At 45.5% G+C, this 22,201-nt stretch overlaps 1 long non-coding RNA gene across 1 annotated transcript; it reads left to right on the top strand.

Annotated features, from left to right (window-relative positions):
* The first annotated feature begins 3,333 nt into the window (after window positions 1–3,333).
* On the top strand, window positions 3,334–21,814 carry LOC115081629. Its single transcript, XR_003853842.1, has 3 exons — window positions 3,334–3,436; window positions 11,264–11,290; window positions 21,784–21,814. It is a non-coding gene; the product is annotated as an uncharacterized LOC115081629 (long non-coding RNA).
* The last annotated feature ends 387 nt before the right edge of the window (window positions 21,815–22,201 follow it).

Below are 22,201 nucleotides of genomic sequence, written 5' to 3'. Positions count from 1 at the left end.
TCCTCCCCACCTGGATCTCATGGCCACAGCAAGCAATGCAAAGACTCCGCGTTTCTTCAGCCGCAGAAGAGAACACGGCGCAGAAGGAATCGATGCTCTAGCCCTGCCTTGGCCGCGGAACATCCTACTTTATGTCTTTCCACCGTGGCCTCTCGTGGGAAAAGTGATTCGAAGAATCGAGAATCACCACGGTCCAGTGGTCCTCGTGGCGCCGGAGTGGCCTCGTCGACCGTGGTTTGCGGATCTTCTTCTCCTGACCATGGAAGGCCCTCTACGTCTCAGCCACATTCCACGCGTACTCCGGCAGGGCCCCATATTTTTACAGCAGGCCGATCGCTTCTGTCTAGCAGCCTGGCTTTTGAGAGGCGCAAACTGAGGTACAGAGGCTACCAGGAGGAGGTCATTTTGACTCTATTGCTTGCTCGTAAGAGATCTACTTCAGTCACTTATATAAGAGTTTGGAAGGTCTTCGAAAATTGGTGCGGATCTCACGACATTCAGCCCACCAATGCTTCCGTATCGCAAATTCTCTCCTTCCTTCAGGGAGGACTAGATCTCGGCCTCTCTTACAACTCACTTCGAGTACAGGTCGCGGCTTTGGGCGCCCTCTTATATAGTGGCGAAGGATCGCGTCTCTCCTCTCATCCGGATGTGGGTCGCTTCCTTAGAGGGGTGCGTCACTTGAAGCCTCCGTTACGTCCTCCTTGTCCGTCCTGGAATCTGAACTTAGTTTTACGAGCACTTAGCGGTTCACCTTTTGAACCCTTAAGATTTTCCTCTCTTAAGGATCTGACTTTTAAAACTATCTTCTTGCTGGCAATCTGTTCAGCGCGACGCATTTCAGAACTACAGGCGCTATCCTGTCGAGAACCGTATCTCCGTTTTTCAGATGACGGCGTGTCCCTCCGCACGGTCCCATCTTTTCTTCCTAAAGTGGTTTTGGCCTTCCACCTCAATCAGTCAGTTGAGTTGCCTTCCTTCAAATCAAACGAACCCAGGGATTTACGTCTTTTGGATGTAAAGCGATGCCTGTTGCGTTATTTGGAAGTTACCAATGAGTTTCGTCTTTCCGACCATCTCTTCGTTCTCTGGTCGGGCCCCAGGAAGGGTCACATGGCATCCAAAACGTCTATTGCTCGCTGGCTGAAGGGGACAATTGCTTCGGCTTATATTGGGGTCGGTAAGCAACCTCCTTTGGGGGTTAAGGCCCATTCCGTTCGCGCACAGGCGGCGTCATGGGCAGAGTCTAGCTCTGTTTCAGTCCAGGAGATTTGCAGAGCGGCGACGTGGAAGTCTCTCCATACTTTCGCAAGGCATTATCGTCTGGATGTTTCCACATCATCAGACGGTTCTTTTGGGGATCGAGTCATCCGAGCAGGGCTATCCACGGCCCGCCCATAGGAGGGAAGCTTGGGTACATCCCATCGTCTGGAATGATCCTGGTATGTACAGGGAAAAGAAAATTATTCCTTACCTGCTAATTTTCGTTCCTGTAATACCATGGATCATTCCAGACACCCTCCCATTACTATTGAAAGTTTTAATTAAGGTGGGCTATCTCTGCTCGACTATGCTCTCCTTATTTTTTCTACTCACTCTAGCACTTAAAGTTGTTTGTTCAATATTTATGTGTTAATAAGTTCTCTGTTGAGGTTATCATTCTGTTCTTTAACAGTTTTTAAGTTTTAGTTAATACATTTACTTGATCCCTCTCTTCCTCTTGGGCTTGGCTTTGCTAGGCTAGATACAGGGGATGATGACGAGGGTGGTGAGGTAATGTAGCACCTCCCCCAGAAATCTGTTTCTGACTCCATCTGCTGGACAGGGCACATAACCCATCGTCTGGAATGATCCATGGTATTACAGGAACGAAAATTAGCAGGTAAGGAATAATTTTCTTATACAGGCAGACAGGGCACATCACAGCCAGAGAGAGAGAGAGACAGGCAGACAGAGCACATCACAGCCAGAGAGAGAGAGAGAGGCAGACAATACACATCACTGCCAGAGAGAGAGAGAGAGAGACAGAGCACATCACTGCCAGTGAGAGAGAGAGAGAGAGAGAGAGACAGGCATACAGAGCACGTCACAGCCAAAGAGAGAGAGAGAGAGAGGGGCAGACAGAGCACATCACTGCCAGAGAGAGAGAGAGAGAGAGAGAGAGAGAGAGACAGGCATACAGAGCACGTCACAGCCAGAGAGAGAGAGAGAGAGAGGGGCAGACAGAGCACATCACTGCCAGAGAGAGAGAGAGAGAGAGAGGCGGGCAGAGCACATCACAGCCAGAGAGGGAGAGAGACAGGCAGACAGAGCACATCACAGCCAGAGAGAGAGAGACACACACACACAGAGATCAAAGCCCTCCAAGCACCGGAACAGCACAGTCCCTCGCCCTCCCACTTTCAGACACAGAGGCCACACAGTATTGATAAGGAATGGAAAAATGTTTCAGACACCGCAGGTACCTGCCAACATTTTTTAGTAGCTGAGAAATATTCCCTCCCATCCTGTACATTTTTTTTTTTTTTTTGCTTTTTTATTGTTTTCATTAACTTTTCTGATTTTCTTTCTATTTTTATATTTACATCTTTTTATTATTGGGAATTAAGGAAAGGCCATTGGTATGCTGCAATTTCTTCCGCATAGCAGTCAGAAGAAGACATATTCATCAAGCTTTTATAAGAAGAGTCCACCTCACTCCCCCACCCTTGCCTGTCATTATAAATCTTTAATCAATAGCAAAACATTCCAAACAAAATATGTGACTTACTGTACCATTAACCCTTTACATCCTGGAGGTCTTAAAACACAATAAAGAGTGCCCTTCCTGCCAGATTGACCTAGGTTTTATGCCTCCAAGGCTACTCCCCCACCAATCAGATCCCAGTACCTATTTAAGGGGAAATCCACAGCAAACATAACCCTAACAACATCCAGGTTACAACATTTCAGGACAGCCCTTTGCTCAACACTACGTCTCCTGCCCTCCAGTGGTCACTTAGGGGTACTGCTAGCACAATATACTTTCCTCTGTAACACTCACACCAAGGATACCCCGGGGTCTCCCCCACACAAATATCCCATGTACAACAAAGTGAGATGGGGACACAACTAGTGAATCCTCCCCCCAACACACACACACACATGTAAAACTGTCGTGCCAGCAAAGTTATCTGAGTATGAGACGTCCATTACTGTGAAATGCTGCATCTCCAATCTTAAAATAAGTTCCTTTCTCACTGATGATTCATCGTATCCATACTTTCTGTAGCTAAATTATTTCAGTGACAAAATATGTAAGAAATGTCTGTGAAAATGCAATCTTTAGTTACACAACTTGTTTTCTCTTTCTCATCCACATGTGACTGCCACCCTCGACACTGTAGCTGGTACTGCGGCCTCCAAAAAAGTAAAAGATAAAGTCGAAAAGTCTTCGGTAAGTGTTCATGAGCAGCAGTAAAACAGAGCAAGTATAGAAATTTATAATTTTCCCTTTTTTCTTGCTATTATTATTACAAACAAAGCTCAGGCTGTAAAGATTTAACAAGTGGAACTCCCATCCCCAAGGCATCGATCCACACTCCCTACCACCATGGCCTCGATTCACCACTGAACCCCTCGAACCCCTACCTCTACCTCCTCCGGGCCGCCTCTTCTTCTCACCCCCAATGCTCCTCTGTCACTTGTTCCCTGCTCATGGTGTTCTCTAAGGAGGGCCCTGTGCCTGCAATCCAAAGGTGCCTGCCTCCTCCCTGCCTGCACAGGGTGCTCATCATTTCCCAATGTATCCTTTATATTGCAGAGACATATATCCCTGCTGCTGCGACAAAAGCTCAACAAAATTAGATAAAGTAGCTATTTCAGAGGATACTTGGAAATAGTTCATTCCAGAATGTTCCATAATGAGTCCAAGGTGACTACTGGAGGCTTTAGCAGGTAGAGACTGTCCTCTCAAGCTACTGAGGAAGTAGGCTGTCTCATCACAAGAGAGGACAACTGGTGAACTTTCAAACTTGAGTCCTGAGCAGGAGCTCTTCCTTCTACCATCAAATGTTCCCATTCAGCTCTGTTCCTGGGTGCCCCAGAGTCCCCTACCATAATCTGCCTTTCTCCCTCCAACCCCAGAAGCTGAGGATCCTGCTGAGCTGATTCCAAACTTATCCATTGGTGTCGGCTCCTACCAAGTTTCAGAATTTCTCATAGACTGGTACTGGTGTGGAGGGAGGGAGGGAGGGTATCTACTTCATGCTCGGGCTGGTAGGCTGCTCCCTCACTCACCTGGGCAACTGAGCTCACATCCCCCTTAACTCGATCAGCATCGCACCACACAATCCCATCCAGCTTAGACAGCAGCATTGCTGGAGCGGCCTGCTCTCTCTTATGTAGGTTTTAGTCTTTCCCTCACACTTTTACATAGCAATACAAAAAGAACACAAGATTTGCCAAATAGATCAGACCAAAGGTCCAGAAATCCCAGTATCCTGTTTCCAACATTGATCAATCCAGATCACAAGTACCTGACAGGATCCCAAAAGGTTGATAAATTCTATGCTGCTCATCCTGGCTTTCTATAAGGCCATCTTAATGGTTTATGGACATAAGAACATAAGACCATGCCAACTGGAGCATTCCAAGGATCCATCAAGCCCAGCATCCTGTTTCCAGCAGCAGCTAATCCAGGCTACAAGTACCTGGCAAGTACCCAAACCGTAGCTAAATCCAATGTGAATAATGCTGGTAATAAGTAGTGGCTATTCCCTACTAGGTCGATTTTAAAAGAGATGCGCGTGCACAAAGTAGCAGATGTGCGTGCAAATAGCTCTCATTTGCATTAATGCTGTTTTACAAACCTCGCTCATATGTGCAAGTGCCATAAAGGTGATTCCTAGAGACATAGAAGAAATAAAGGGACATTTGGGCAAAATAAAATTCCTCACTTCCTCTTCCCCAAGACATACTGGTCCTATTTCCTCCCAATCCCTTTTCCTAACCACAGAACATTGAATAATTGAAAACGGTGAACTCCAAGTCTTTTCCCAGCCGTTCCCCTCCCCTTTGCTCCCCATCAGCCCATATCCCAAGTCCAGAACTCTTCCCTCAAAGAACAAGGGATAGGAGTCATGTTTCTATGTGGCCGGGTGCCTCACTCCCAAATATGTCTTTGGGAGCAGATATCACCATGGAACACTGGAGACTAAGAGGAAAAAGAAATGTAGACATCATTCTCCAACAAAACGTTGCATCCCATCGAGAAGCAACAATCAATAAAAAGAAAGTTCCCAACCAGCAACAGCGAGTAATGATCGGGAAGCAGAAGCGAAGAAAGAAAAGAACTGAAACCCACTCCGGTTAGGCCAGTACTCGGACAAAAGCCACGCGGGTCCAAGAAGTGACAGCATTCAGCTGCGCCACAAAATTCTCTTACAGTTTATGTGCATTTTTCATACTTCCTCCTGGTGGGGTATCAGCTTCTCCCGAATCAGCAGTACCATGGCCAATGTCCAACCCTATGCCGGGAAAAAGAAAAAAAAAACAAGTGCATGAAGAAAGACCTCATGGGTGAGAATCCTTCCATCACTTGGATGAAGTAGCCACAACTTTTTGTGCTTCGGTGGGTGAATCAAAAACATAGTATGGCCTTCATGCCAAATCTCAAGTTTGGCTGGATATTGTAGAGGAAATCGAATGTGTTTAGTATACAGGGAAGAGCACACCGAAGAAAAGCCCCTGCAGAGCACCGACATTTTCGCCGCGCAGTCTTGGAAAATGCAAACCCGCTGAGAATTGTAGGAGACATTGGTGTGCTACCTATCTCCGCTTGGCAGATCACTTGCTGATGCTCGAAATTAAGCAGTTTAGCGATTTCGATGCACAGCCTTGCATCAGATTCTTTCCGGGCCCTGAGGTGGTGGGTCTCTCTCCACGCAGAGCTTCGCTTTCAGTTCAGGTAGGTCAAGTGCCGACGGGAGCCAGGATCCTAAGAAATCCCCCATATTTCTGTCCTTGATGGACTAATGAAGGCCCAAAAAGAGCAGGCAGGACCATCTGGCCTGATTTTTTAAGACATCTAGCTTGTTGGAACGTTCTGCTAGGACCTTCTCCTGCGCTGCCATTTTTTGCCGACACGGGAAGCGAGTCATCTTCTAAAACAGAAGTGTGGCCTTCCGCCAGAGACCTAGTTCAGTAAGTCCTGCAGTTATCTCTATCAATTGGGAGGATATCCCTGTCCGTTTCTCATCGAGCACTGCTAACACCGCCTCTTTGATTTCAGCGAGAGTCACAGCCGATCGAGAGGATTCGCCTTACTGCTCATGCGCTGCGGCCATGGTCATCTCTGGCCCCTTAGATTTTTCTTTCTCCTTCTTTCCTCCCTTTGTGGCCATCAGCTGCGGGGAACGTTACATAAAATGCACAATGGACATATGCTGCAAGCCAAACTGAGTATTGCTGGAGTATAATCGAGTTATAGATCGCTCCTTTTTATAAATGTTGGGAATGTGGCACCCGGAGCCTGGAGAAAGATGTCCACCTCCGCTCACCACATCACGTGACTCTGATTTTATAGATTTTTATTGTATCCACCGTCAGCCATCTCTTCTCAAGCGGAACAGCCCTAACCTCTTTATCCTTTCCTCGTAGGGGGAGTTGCACCATCCCTTTTAGCACATAGATGTGATGGGCGGTGAAAGATTGATGTGCACAGACTGGGAGAGGGTCCTTGGTGTCATAGCGTCTAGCAGTCTGAAGCAAAATGACAAGGCGATAGCTAAAACCAGAAGAATGCTGGGCTGAACAGAGAGAGGAATAGCAGGCAGGGAAAAGGAAATGGTAATTCCCTTGTACAGGGTTCTTGGTGAGGCCTCACCTGGAGTATTACGTCCTGGAGACCGTATCTCAAAAAGGACAGAGACAGGATGGAGGCAGTCCAGAGAGAGTGATGGGTACCCGGAAGGCCCTTCTAGAAGAGGCGGTGAGGATGAAAACAACAAATGCATTCAAAAAGGCATGGGATAAACACTGTGGATCCCTAAAGGATAGAGTATGGGAATGAAGAAAAGGGTTCATGGAGGTTACGGGCATGGAGCAGTAAAAATGCACCAAACGGTCCATCTAGCCCGCCCGGTTATTATAGTAACTGCCGCTCCGTGCAGGTTACCCCCAAGCTTATATATAAGAGTAGCAGCAAATGCCGCCCCGTGCAGTCTATCCCCCAAGCCTTCGGTTAATATTAACAATAAAAACAAAGCAGCTGTGAAACCCAGACTTCAGACAATACGCTTCTCCCCATCATATCTGCATACCGTTATCCTGGAGCATGAACGTCCGGGCCAAGCGTTGGCCGTCGTCTGAATGCCATTCTCCTCCCCCCACTGTCAAAGTGGAGAGCATGGGTGCAGATGCATGAAAATCCTGAAAGCTAATTGATTGGGGGGGTAATAATAACCCCCCCTGCCTTCTCTTAGGGGTGGCAGCTCTTTTCCTCATTTCCCACTCTAGCCTTTATCCCATGTGCTATTGAATATTTTGATAGTCATCATCCCCACTACCTTTTCCCCGAAACGAATTCCAGGCATCCACCACCCCTCTCTGTGAAGAAATATTATTTCCTGGTGGTTCATCTAGTGATACCCATGGAGTTTCATTTTGTGAAATCAAACAAATTATAATCCAAAAATATGAGTATAAGAAAAGCATGTTCCCCAAAACTCTCACAAATAAATAGTTCAAATAGGCTCAGCGCCAAATTCACAAATGAGGACCTTCATAACACCGGAGCAGGTACTTTTAATTTTTCCCTGCCAACCCGCTCATATTTAATCATCGGCCCAGAACTTTCTAAGAATGGGTTTATTAATTTTAAATGCTTGATGTGCACCACATGCAAAAATATTGGATTAAAAAGGCTCAGACGAGTCCCTGTAGAAAGTGCTATCTGATACCTGCCCACACCCAGTCACTGTGACCAGTAACTTATATTGACCACCAGAGAGTCCAAAGCTAGCGGTCCTCATGTGCCCAAAACTGAAACAAGCCCGGCATGCACCACGGTCTGCTTCAGGGGCCAAAATTGCAAAGGCACCTGACGGCAGAATTAATAAGGGTATATGTGTAAAATCAAGCAGTAGAAATGCCAAAAAAGTGCTTTTCTGCAAGACAATAAATGCAAATTAAAAATTATTGAAAGTGCGATTGAAGCTTGAGAGGTCCACATAATAACAGCTTAAAGAACTACACTTAAAGGTCAGCAAATAAAAAAGTTTCAATGAACTTACAGTCTTTGAATAGTTCTTAATGTTAAATTCTACTGTGGGTTAAATAATTAGTTCTGGCCGGTTCAGTAACTTAGGGCTCGATTGTCTTATGTCGAAGGGCTCCCTGAATCACGCGGTAACGGGGGGCGGGGGGTGGGATGTGAAAGCCGGCAGCCATCGCACCTCAGCAGTGTGATGGCTGCCGGTTTTCGCACCCAATAGCGCCATCGTAAAAGGTGGCGCTATTGGGCGCGCCAGTGGCATCGAAAAGGGTTTTTACCTTTTTGCCGTCCGTAATCTTTTCACCTTGTCTGCCCCTGTGCTGCCCCAACTTGTTATGGTCGTGGACCCTTGGGCCGGCTGGGACTGCGGATGTTATACTGTGGGAACGCACAGGGAGCGTCACAGGCGGGAGGCGGCACTGAAGAGACCCCGGCGAAGACTTCACCACTGGAAGTCCCCCCCCAGGAGGAGCCCATAGGAACCCGGACCTCTTGGACTTAGGCGGGACCCTATGCAACCAAGGATCCGGGCAGCGGACGAAGAGATGGACGATGAGGACGGCAGGGCCCAGGAGGCTAGGAGAGTCTTCACCGAGCCGCTGGGACTTAGGAGAATCCTCTGGGCCACCGAGTACCGAATACCTGAGGTGGTGGAAGAGGCTGAAGTCGGAGTCCAAGGACGAAGCCGGAAGTCAGAGGTCCGAAGCCAGAGCCAGGGGCGGAAGCTGGAATCAGAGTCGTGGGACGGAGCCGAGTCGGAAGCCAGAAGTCAAAACCAAAACCAGGGGCGGAAGCTGAAGACGTAGTCAGGAGATGAAGTCGGGTCAGAAGCCAGAAGAGATGATCCAAGATCCAAGCGCAGCAACTAGCAACTCAGGGGACTGAGTGAACCTCATTGCAAGGTGAGGCATAGCTGTGCCTGCCGGGTTTAAATAATCCGACAGCGTCTCACGTCACTGGGAGGCTGTCCTAACTTTCCCGTGCTGGCCCCTTTAAATCTGAAGCCCCGGCGCGCGTGCGCGTGCCTAGGGGGCGGGGCCAGCCGCGCAGCGGCGACGGCGTTCTCCCCGCCGCGGTGGGCCGCGTCTCGGGCCTGGGAGGCCGAAGAGGAGGAGTTCCCTCGGCCGGACCGGGCCGCGTGGTGAGTGCAGGTCCCGGGGCACGGCCCGGGCCCGTAACACAACTCCTCCCCTTCTGGTGCCGATTCCTCCCCGACTCTGCCCCGATCTGGCTATCGCACGCGAAAAGAGACATTTTGCATGCGATAGCTTTAGAGAGTGACCCCCTAAGTCGGTTAGAACTTATCTGGCTAGGTTTCGCTGTATATTCAGCAGCACGGCTATGCCTCTGAATATATAAGCTTATAAATGAGGGCTTAGCTGGATAAGTCTGATTAATTTGAGTCCTTATGCAGTTAGCTGCATAAGTAGTGTGGCTCACTCGCACTGCCCCAATTTGCCCACTGACAGGCTTTAACTAATGCAGGTAATTTTTAGACGAATAAGGGATTTACACAACTACTGGTGGCTACTGAACATGCGCAAATATACAGAAGCCACTACTTAACCACATAAGTCCAGCTTAACCAGCTAAATAACACTGAACGAGCTTTGAATATCAGGCCCAGTGTGTCTATTAGGGGTGTGCATTCGGATTGACCGCATTAGTAAAACGCAACTCATATTTTTTTTTTACTTAAAAAATTGATTCGACATAAACGATCGGATTTCCCACATATCGAACATAGATATGTTCGATATGTGGGAAATCGCGATTGTTGAGCCAAAATAAAAATATAAACCCCCTCACCCTCCTTAATCCCCCCCCCGACTTACCACAACTCCCTGGTGATGGAGCGAGGAGTGAGGACGCCATTTCTGCAATCCTTGGCGAGAAGCATGTGACGTCGGCGGCACGTCGAGTGACGCCGGCGTCACGTGATTCCCGGCTCGTTCGGCCCAAAAAGAACTTTTGGCCAGCTTGGGGGGGCCTCCTGACCCCCCCAAGCTGGCCAAAAGTTCTTTTTGGGCCGAACGAGCCGTCCGGCGCGAACTCGCCGGGAATCACGTGGCGCCGCGTCACTCAGACGCGACGTCACGTGATTCCCGGCGAGTTCGCGCCGGACGGCTCGTTCGGCCCAAAAAGAACTTTTGGCCAGCTTGAGGGGGTCAGGAGGCCCCCCCAAGCTGGCCAAAAGTTCTTTTTGGGCCGAACGAGCCGTCCGGCGCGAACGAGCCGGGAATCACGTGACGCCGCGTCACTCGACGTGCCACCGACGTCACATGCTTCTCGCCAAGGATTGCAGAAATGACGTCCTCACTCCTCGCTCGATCACCAGGGAGTTGTGGTAAGTCTGGGGGGGGGATTAAGGAGGGTGAGGGGGTTTAAATTTTTTTTTTGCACATATGTACATATACCCAACTCATTGGATTTTTTTTATGTCCATATTGGCCGCAAGTGGGACCCCCTTTCGGACATAAAAAATATGAACATAAAATTTTGCTCTGCACATCCCTAGTGTCTATTATATTGTGTGATGCCAGCAAGCACTGTTTGCATCTTATGATACTTCAGGTTTCCATTGCTAAATGTGCTAAAGATTTCTTTCACATCCCACAATAAACTGCTAAAACAGAACGGGAACCAGAATCCAAAGGATGATGATAGGAAAACCAGGAGAAGGTGAGAGCGTCTGCTGCGGATCTTGGGGGTTTTTACTTCTGATCCTCAGATCTGGGTCTGATATCTCCTGATGTGGGACGTTACTTTTACATGGAGATCACATCATGTCATGCACTGTAACACAGATCCCACTGTGACTCTCTCACCCGGAGGCTCTAATCAGGAAGGTTTTAATGCAAAAGCAAATCCTCAGACTGGACAGAAATCTCATGGTGATCAGGAGTTTGTTTCTCACCCTGGGGTCTCCCCTATAAAGTGACTTTGCTATTCTGTGACCTTCCCGGGAGAGATTCTCCCTAATCTCACTGCTCTCTTTCTTTCATTTAGGGTAAACCTGGCCCGAAGCATCCTAAGGTAAGCCTAAACTTTAGCTCCTGATAAATATTCACATTAATTGTTACGAGGTTTGAATTTCTCTTACTGTCTCAGCAAATTCCTTTTCTAACCTCTGTATCTTTGATCTCCTGTCTGTGGTCACTTTCTTTCACGAACAGCTGGTTAAACCAGGTTCCTGATTTTACTGATTTTAAGACTTTGTAATCAGAATGAATCCTCCTGTGCTGAATGTGTAAACGATGGAGGAAAATGATCAATGCACTCCCGTCCAAGTCTGCTCAGCTGAGATTCTTACTCTCTAGTTTTCTGCTGCTTTGCATAGATGAACACAAAATTTCTCACTCTGAAACCAACATCTGTGTCCCATTCCAATTCTTCCCTCTATCCACATTGCCTTTACTGATCTCTCAACCCTCTCCCCATCTCTGGCCTCTGAAATAATCTTCACCTGAATTTTAGTTTTAAACAAATACAAAGCAGACAGAAAACTTTGCACAGAAACTCAGCAATCTTGCCAATTTTACATCTTACTTCAAGAGGAAATTGAAATTTAAATACAATTTAACCACAATCTGTTAGTGAGGGGGTGGATAAATTAGATTTAAAGGGAGAATATTCAGTTAGAAAATTATCAGTAATTGGCTTCACAGGCTTAATAATTATTTATCCTTCATTACCATTGTCTGAGGTATTCAAAGCTCTGTCTCTAGGGGAAGGTGTTAATAAGCTCCTTTTTCTAGTGTCAAGAAACATTCTTAATTGCTCTGGGGCAAAAAAAAAAAAATAAAGACATCTTTATTATACGTTATCACGCATTTACACGGGTATCTTAAAAGAAACTTAGCCCCAATAGTGTTACATTCCTGTCTCATCAGCAAAAAAGCTTTCCTCCTCTCCTGTGTTAGTTTGGCCATATCCGGGAATATTTGGACAGGCTGTCTTAGAAAGTTTTCCCTGGGGTCGGCTTACCTCGGCGATCATGCTGGAGCGGCCCGGGTGGGGGGTGGGGAGGGGGTGCCCTGGCAAGGCAGGACATCATTTGCAGGGCCGGCATCGGGGCGCGATGACGTCATCGCGCCAGGGCGCGTCGACGTCACCGCGCCGGCTCGCATCGACGCGCCGGGCCTTAAATACGGGGCGAGCGCCGGGCCAGGCCGGGACAAGTGCAACACTATCCCGGTCTGGTGGCGGGGGTACCCGAGTCAGTGGGCCAGGAGGGGCCTGGAGGACACGGTGGAGAAACCGGGGTCCTAGGTGAAGGAGAAGTGCGTAGAGGTGGGCGTGGGCTGCCTGGGGGATGGCCCCATGGCTTGGACATGGCGGGGGGCCAGTAAGATCGTGGGGCGGACTGGGTAAAATGGCGGACTCCGGTACGAAGCCCAGTTTGGTAATATTTGATTGACGCACTAATACTCGGGTACCAAACGTTTGGTTTGATGTTAATAATTAATAAAAGCTGCGGGCTGTTTTCACCAATCCTGGTATATGTGTGATTAATGTATGGTGGTCTGGTAAAAGGAAGAGGGGGAGGACACGGAGGTGCAAGCTGCCAATGTTAAAGAAACAAGTAAAGTTGATCTTTCTACTATTTCAAATGAGGACTCTAGGAACTGTTAAATTCCCAATATCTAGCTGTGGCTGACTAACTCCCCGCCTCTCTTAGGCAAAAAGTACACTTTATTAAAAGATGGTATACTCTCAATAGGGATTCTCAAAACTTCTGTTAGGTACTTTTTAAAAGTTACACGAGGCAGTTCTGAGAGTTTAAAACTCTCAGATTCAGTCTTCCCATTTTATTCTCCATGATTTCCAGCTTTCTAGACACAGTTTGTTTTTCCTGGATTAACTTTGCACAAACATCCTGCCCTGCCTTTACAGATTCTTCTAACACACCAATCTTGTCTGTATGCTCTTGAAATCGATTATCCTGTTCTAGTGATATTCTGTCCATTTTCCCGGATATTAAAGATAATTTATTTATTTATTTATTTGACAGGTTTTCTATACCGACATTAAAATATACATCATATCGGTTTACATTGTAACAATAGATAGAAAATACAAATAACAGGGGGAGGGGAGGGGGAGAACTAAGAACAGGGGGTCAGAGGGGGGATCCCAAACTAAGATAGAAGGAGAGAAGGCGAGAGGAACAGTAACAAGGTTAATTAGATGTGTATGTGTACATTATATATATTATATACAAATTGAGCCAGGGGTAGGTGGAGGCAATTATACAGTTATACAATTATATAGTTATACATTTATACAATTATACAGGCAGGCAAGCCGGCCGGGAAAAAAAGGGGGGGGGGGGGTGTCAGTGGAAGTGACGGGGGATCAGAATGTTAATCTGGGAAGGCTTGATGAAAGAGCCATGTTTTTAACTGTTTTCTAAATTTGAAGGGGCAGGGTTCCATACGAAGGTTGGGCGGTAGATCATTCCAGAGCTTAGGGCCGGCAATTGAGAAGGTGCGATTCCTGTTGAGAATAGCCCTTAAACATAGGGCGGTATGAAGCATGTAATTCCCACAGGGACTCTAGAGTTACCGTAGTCGGTTTGGCGATGTCTTCCATTTCCAGGAGCGTCTGTAAGTCGGGATGTTCTTCAGACGGCTCTTCTCTCACTGCTTCCCTGACTGGGACAAGCGTCGCTCCACTCCTAGAGTCCTATCTCCGCACTCCCTGCCGCTCCTGCTTGGCCAAACTCGCCCGGCGCCATTGTTGATCCGGGACCTTCCGACTCGGAGGCTGCTCCCTCCGCGATACTCCCTCGCGATACTCTCCGGTATCCCATCGCTCGGCGTCAGCACAGGGAGTTGGTAGGGTCCTGGCGCAGCCGGAGTTCTCAGATCTGGGGGGGGACTTAGAGATGTCTTCCCAGACAGATTCACCGCTCCCATCGGTTTTCCATCAGCGGGGCTCGCTCCCCCAACAGGATAAACAGCGGTCAGTTCGGGGATCGTTTTCTGGCCGGGCAGTGTTAAGGGCATCGAGGGATATACCCTAACTCTGCCTTTCCTTTTAGGAGGCATTCTTAGAGAAGATTCTAATAAACGGAGAGAAAAGAAACGGCCAGCTCCTCTCTGCCGCTACACGCCTGCCGCCATCTTGGCTCCACCCCATCATGTTATGTTTAAAAATAAAAGCTGCGGCCAGTTTATATACCAAGGACAGAGTCTGTGAGATTACTAGTATGGAGGATAATGACCAAAAATGGGTGATAGGGGAGGGGTCAGGTAAATCGAGATGGGACGACGGACAAGGAGCAAGTGGCGGCTGCTAACGTTAATACAAACCAAGGCCTGGGACATATTTCTGTAGAAACATTTACACACTCAAATCCAGGTTATTTATTTCTTTATATTATAAATATATATCACTACTCAAGCCATCATATCGGTTTACAAGAATACAACACATATCAAAAATGTTATAACAAGTAAAACAAAATATAAAAACACATCTTAAATGGTACAATAAAAAAAAAAAAAGCAATGGTCTGCTACAGAATAATTCAATCTGCTGTTCTCAGTGGGGCAGGCATTTAGTTCCTTTTTAAAAACCTTTGAGCCTCTCTGTGTTCTGAGATGTTCTGGTAAGGTAGCCCGAAGGGCCTGACCACGTAATGAAGGAGCTCTTTCCCTCACGTCAACGACATGTGCCTGTCCAACTGTAGGGACTTCTCATCGCCCTTTATTTTCCGACCGTAGGGCCAGATTTCCGTACCTACGCACGGGTGTAGATTTGTGCGCGCAACCTGGCGCGCACAAATCTACGCCCGATTTTATAACATGCACGCACAGCCGCGCACATGTTATAAAATCCGGGGTCGGCGCACACAAGAGGGTGCACACTTGTGCACCTTGTGCGTGCCGAGCCCTAGGGGAGCCCCAACGGCTTTCCCCATTTCCTCCGAGGCCGCTCCAAAATTGGAGCGGCCTCGGAGGGAACTTTCCTTCCACCTCCCCACCTTCCCCTCCCTTTCCCTATCTAACCCGCCCCCCAGCCCTACCTAAATCCCCTCATCTTTATTTTTTTATTATCGCCTGCCCGCACGCGCCGGCGATCTCCCGGCTTTGGTCCCGCCCCGCCCCCGTGCCACCCTGCTCTGCCCACTCCCTCCCCCTTTATTCAAGCCCCGGGACATTGGCGCACCCTTGGGCTTCCGCGCGTCTCCGGGCCTATGCAAAATAGGGTCGGCATGCACAAGAGTGGGTTTAAAAGGGTTACGCGTGCATATTACACGCATAACACTTTTAAAATCCGCCCCTTAGTGTTCTGTATAGCTTGAAAATATACATAGTCTAGAACCTTCCCGAGGACTGTTTGTAGCATTCATCAATTTCAGAATTAATATAAGAGTCATATATTTAATTCCAGCCCTGAGCGGGAGCCAGTGTACATCGGCAAGTACCGGAGTGATATGGTCATATCTTTTTGTGCCCGAGAGCAATCTGGCTGCACAATTCTTTTTTTTTTTTTTTTTCAAAATACAAAAATTTTAATTTTGAAATAAAAAATTTAATTTTTTTATTTCAAAATACAAAAAGAAATACTTTTGGAATACAGATACATTTATAAACTATATACCATAACAATATTTAAATGAAAATCATACTTCAGATTCTGTATATTAAGGGGTAATCCCCAGGATAAGAAGATGCATTTAATAGCGGTTAGAGGTAAATTAAGGGAATTAAACCCTCCTAACAATTGAAAATAGGAGATTCACATAGTATATATCTACTTTGGCTCAGCTCCTGTAGCTAAAGTCTCATGGGTATGGGAATCGAGGAAGGATCGTAACTGTGATATTTCATAAAATATATATTTCTGATTTTGATACAGTAGTTCACATCTACATGGGAATTTTAGGGTCATTTTACCCCCCTTACTTTCTACCTCTTGTTTTACTGCAAGAAATTTCCTCCTCCTCTCTTGCATAACTCTTGAGAAGTCGGGGTAGGTCCAAATTTTTTCGCCATGAAAAAGTTCCGTTCTGTTTCGAAAGACTGCATCTCTATCTGAAGCGAAAAGGAAAGAAACAAGCAACGTAGATCTAGTGGTAATAATAGTTTCAGAGGTAGCCTCAATTATTGCTGTTAAATGTAATGATGTTTCTCCTGGTTTGCCACCTGGTGGTACGGATCCCTTAGCTGTGGTATAGTATATCTTAGAGAAAGCTGGCATAGCTTGTTGTGGCATTTTTAATACGTGACTCAAATATTCTTTGAACATATCTTGAGATGTTATTAATGGATGTCTAGGGAAATTTAATACTCTGAGATTTAGATATTTCAATGAGTTTTCAATAGTTTCATGCCTCTTATCATATAATATCTAAGTTTTTGTGAGTCTTTGATGACACCTTTCCATCTTAACCATTCTCACTTCTTTATCCGAGTTTAAAATGGAAATTTCAATATCTGAAAAACGCTGTTTTGAATCCATTGTTATCTTTGTTAAATTAAGAATTGCAGTCTCTAAGGATCTGATAGAAGACCAGAGGGATTCTAATGTTATTTGTATGGGTCTTTCCAATTGTAAGGAAATATTACTTTACACTCTAGTTTCTCAAATTCCCTCTTTTGCCAGGCCTCCTCCTCCCTTATTCCCTTGATCGCCTTGTATATTTAAAAAATCTGGAGGTATTAACTGGGGTGGAGGAGGAGTACTCAGAGCCCCGGGAATTAGAGATGTTTCAGCTGGAGGAACAGGCATCCACTCTATGCCTGGTTCTTCAATAGCCCTTTCCTCCGGTACAATACCATGTGTTGGAGTGAAAAAGGCAGTTATCTGCAACTGGGAAGCTTCTATCAAGGGAGATGATGTGGTCATCTCCCTTATTTTGGCCTTCCTTTTAGTGTGAGGCATCGTTAAGGAAAAAAAAAAAGATTCAACAACTCTTTCTTCACTACAATCTCCAATTCAATTCAACTTCCTTCCTGGGTGGAGGTTTTGGATCTAGGAAGCTACGAAATAAGCAAAATATTTCAAGTACTCACAGTTTTTTAGAGGTGGATATAAGTTGAAATGTAAAGTCCAGATTCAGAAATAGTTCCCAAAGAACTCCAACAAAGCCGCGCGCCCCTTAGGCGTGCATGGCTTCGGTGACGCGCCGGCATTGGCAAGCGCCGCAGGGGGCTGGCTTTTAAAGAAATAGCCAGTCGCCCCTTGATGACATCAGCGTTAAGGAAATCAGTTGCTGTGGGTCTGTTTGGGGCTTGGAGAGCTCACCTCATCCCTTCCTCTCCTCCAGCAGGTAATGATAGTCTGATATCAGGTGCTTCCTCGCTCCTCCACCTCCTGGCTGCACAATTCTGAAGCAGTTGGGGAGAGCATTGGGTTGAGGAGGGAATGCCTAATTGTAATGAATTACAGTAATCTGTCCCAGAGAAAATTAAAAATTATAAAACTCTTCTGAAATTTTCCATGTTAAATGCATGCATTTACAAAAACTGATCACAGACTATTTTATTACCGACAATTACTCCATAAAACCATATTATATGCATACAGTTGCAGAAACTGAGCCCCAGGCTATTTTACTACAGACATTTATACAAATTAATCCACGTTACATTCATCCATTTACACAAAATGAGCCCCAGGCTATTTTACTACAGACATTTACACACATAAATCCAGATTACATGCATACATTTACACAAAGTGAGTCCCAGGCTATTTTAGTACAGACATTTACTCACATAAAACCAGGTTACCTGCATACATTTACACAAACTGAGCCCAGGCTATTTTAGTACAGATATTTACACACATAAAACCAGGTTACATGCACACATTTACACAAACTGAGTCCCAGGCTATTATAGTACAGACATTTGCACACATAAAACCAGGTTACATGCATACATTTACACAAACTGAGCCCCAGGCTATTTTAGTACAGACATTTACACACATAAAACCAGGTTACATGCAAACATTTACACAAACTGAGCCCCAGGCAATTTTAGTACAGACATTTAAGAACATAACAAAATGCCATACTGGGTCAGACCAAGGGTCCATCAAGCCCAGCATCCTGTTTCCAACAGTGGCCAATCCAGGCCATAAGAACCTGGCAAGTACCCAAAAACTAATTCTATTCCATGTAACCATTGCTAATGGCAGTGGCTATTCTCTAAGTGAACTTAATAGCAGGTAATGGACTTCTCCTCCAAGAACTTATCCAATCCTTTTTTAAACACAGCTATACTAACTGCACTAACCACATTCTCTGGCAACAAATTCCAGAGTTTAATTGTGCGTTGAGTAAAAAAGACCTTTCTCCGATTAGTTTTAAATGTGCCCCATGCTAACTTCATGGAGTGTCCCCTAGTCTTTCTACTATCGGAAAGAGTAAATAACCGATTCACATCTAACCGTTCTATACCTCTCATGATTTTAAACACCTCTATCATATCCCCCCTCAGTCGTCTCTTCTCCAAGCTGAAAAGTCCTAACCTCTTTAGTCTTTCCTCATAGGGGAGTTGTTCCATTCCCCTTATCATTTTGGTAGCCCTTCTCTGTACCTTCTCCATCGAAATTATATCTTTTTTGAGATGCGGCGACCATAATTGTGCACAGTATTCAAGGTGTGGTCTCACCATGGAGCGATACAGAGGCATTATGACATTTTCCGTTTTATTCATCATTCCTTTTCTAATAATTCCCAACATTCTGTTTGCTTTTTTGACTGCTGCAGCACACTGCACCAACGATTTCACATAAAACCAGGTTACATGCATACATTTACACAAAGTGAGCCCCAGGCTATTTTAGTACAGACATTTACACACATAAAACCAGGTTACATGCATACATTTACACAAAGTGAGCCCCAGGCTATTTTATACAGACATTTACACACATAAAACCAGGTTACATGCATACATTTACACAAACTGAGCCCCAGGCTATTTTAGTACAGACATTTACACACATAAAACCAGGTTACATGCATACATTTACACAAACTGAGCCCCAGGCTATTTTAGTACAGACATTTACACACATAAAACCAGGTTACCTGCATACATTTACACAAACTGAGCCCAGGCTATTTTAGTACAGATATTTACACACATAAAACCAGGTTACATGCACACATTTACACAAACTGAGTCCCAGGCTAATATAGTTGGCTGAAATGTAAATATTCTCTTTTTTAATTCCCTCCCCCTTTCTGGTCCTAGTTATTATTCCCTGTTTTTTGTAACTTTCTCACGTCCTAATTATTGTTTTAATATTTTTTAAGTTTCACACTATATTTAATGTTGAATTGGGAAATGTTTATCACTATGTTACTCCCTGCCTCCACACACATGTTAATTGTAAACCGGGTTGATGTGATTCTTATCATGAAACTCGGTATAATAAAAATAATAAATAAATAAATAAATAGTACAGACATTTGCACACATAAAACCAGGTTACATGCATACATTTACACAAACTGAGCCCAGGCTATTTTAGTACAGACATTTACACACATATAACCAGGTTACATGCATACATTTACACAAACTGAGCCCTGGGCTATTTTAGTACAGCCATTTACACACATAAAACCAGGTTACATGTATACATTTACACAAACTGAGCCCTGGGCTATTTCAATACAGACACTTCCACTCTTACAACCAATTTACGTGTGTACATTTACAGAAACTGAATTCTGGGCAATTTTACTATGTTATTTAAACATGTAAAACTAGGCTATGTGCACATTTTTACATTTACTGAGCCTGGGGCTCTCAAAGAATTTGTGTTAGTGCATTGTATTATAGAGTATAAATGTATGGATTGTTCCAGCTGCCATCTGAACTGATGTTGATCGTCCACCATGCCCCAGGGCCAGATAAATAGACATCGGAACCCCAAAATCTGAGACTTTGGCATGAGTTGAAACTTTCCCTGCGTTCATTAGATTGTTTATCACAGAGGTTGTTTTTTAATTAATGTTACATTCTACTGTAGGTAAATAATTATTTCTGGCCGGTTAAGTAACTTAGGGGGTCATTTTCTAAAGCTAGCGCACGCGAAAAGGGACTTTTCGCGTGCGATAGCTAAAAAGGGGCGGAGTCGGGGCGGCTTCTGCCCCAGAAGAGGAGGAGTCAGGGGTGGATGCCGCAAAGACAGCGCGGACAGCGAAAAGGTAAGAACCCTATTTGCTGCCACTAGCGCGCCCAAGAGCGCCGCCTTTTACGATGGCGCTATTGGGTGCGAAAGCCGGCAGCGATCGCACCACGGAGGTGCGATCGCAGGCCCTCCCCCCTGTACCGCGTGATTCACGATGCCGCTGTAGGTTAGAAAATCCAGGCTTAAGTTGGTTAGAACTTATCTGGATAAGTTCCAATGTATCTGCCTCTGAGCAAATAAGCTTATGTCTGAGAGCTTAGCTGGATAAGTGTAACTGACTCATTTTAGCCCTTCCTAATGACTCTTCTGTGGTTAACTGTAGAACGTACACGGCTAAGTCCATATATCGGAAGTTAGCAGCATAGGGCCGGATTTTTAATAGGGGGGGAAATCTGATCGTCATGGTTTTTGTTTTTTTTTTAAATCATAAAAAATCGTAAATTTTTTGACGATAAATCGGGGGAATTGTTATTGTATCGCGGCGCTAATGATTTTTGACGATTTAAACTATATCTGACTATTGTTTTAAATCGTCAAAAACCGATTCACATCCCTAATAAGTAGTATGACTAACTCGCAGTGCCCGATCCCCCCACTGACAGGTACATTTTTAGATGAATAAGGGATTTACATAGCTACGAGGTGGCCTCTGACCTTGGCACATATACAGAAGCCACTACTTAACCACATAAGTCCCACTTATCCAGCTAAATAATACTGAACGGGCTTTGAATATCAGGCCCTGTGTGTCTATTATATTGTGTGATGCACCAAGCACTGTTTCCATTGGTAAATGTGCGGGAGATTTCTTTCTCATCCCTCAATAAAATGCTAAAACAGAATGGGTCCCAGAATCCAAAGGATGATGATAGGAAAACCAGGTGAGGGTGAGAGCGTCTGCTGGGGAACTTGGGGGATTTTACTTCTGATCCTCAGATCTGGGTCTGATATCTCCTGATGTGGGATGTTACTTTTACATGGAGGCAGAAATACACAATAAGCAGCCTAATGTCCAAAAATAACAAATTTGTTATTTTTGGACATTAGGCTGCTTATTGTGTATTTCTGCTTCCACGGCTTTATTAAGCAGCCTCCCTTGCTGTTTTGTTAGTCCCTCACTTTTACATGGAGATCACATCATGTCATGCACTGTAACACAGATCCCACTGTGACTCTCTCACCCGGAGGCTCTAATCAGGAAGGTTTTAATGCAAAAACAAATCCTCAGACTGGGCAGAAGTCTCCTGGTGATCAGGAGTTTGTTTCTCACCCTGGGGTCTCCCCTATAAAGTGACTTTGCTATTCTGTAACCTCCCCGGAGAGATTCTCCCTAATCTCAATGCTCTCTTTCTTTCATTTAGGGTGATAGTTCCTCTAAGTCTCAAGAGGTAAGTCTAAACTTTAGCTCCTGATAACTATTCACATTAATTGTTGCTGGTTTAAAGCTTGTGAATCTTTCTCAGAAAGTTCCTCTTTCTATCCTCTATTTCTTTTATCCCCTGTCTGTGGTCATCTTTCGTCACTTATAATCCGTAACACCGAGTTCCTGATCTTAGTGGCTTTAGCAGCACCGACGTGATTAAGGACAAACTGCTCACGTGCAGAACTTTACATGTAGAAGGGAGCTCGCTAGAAATAAAGACAGGAACAACACGCCAATAAGTCATGTGACCACGCTGGGACAATAGGACAGCAGAGAGAGAAAAGGAAATCTGATAAGAAGCCTCAGCAGGGGAGGGGGAAGGGGGAGAGGAAAAGGAAGAAGGTGATGGAAGGGGA

Source organism: Rhinatrema bivittatum, unplaced genomic scaffold, assembly GCF_901001135.1.
Source record: "Rhinatrema bivittatum unplaced genomic scaffold, aRhiBiv1.1, whole genome shotgun sequence".
Classification (NCBI taxonomy): domain Eukaryota; kingdom Metazoa; phylum Chordata; class Amphibia; order Gymnophiona; family Rhinatrematidae; genus Rhinatrema; species Rhinatrema bivittatum.
This window is presented reverse-complemented; position numbering and strand designations above follow the sequence as displayed.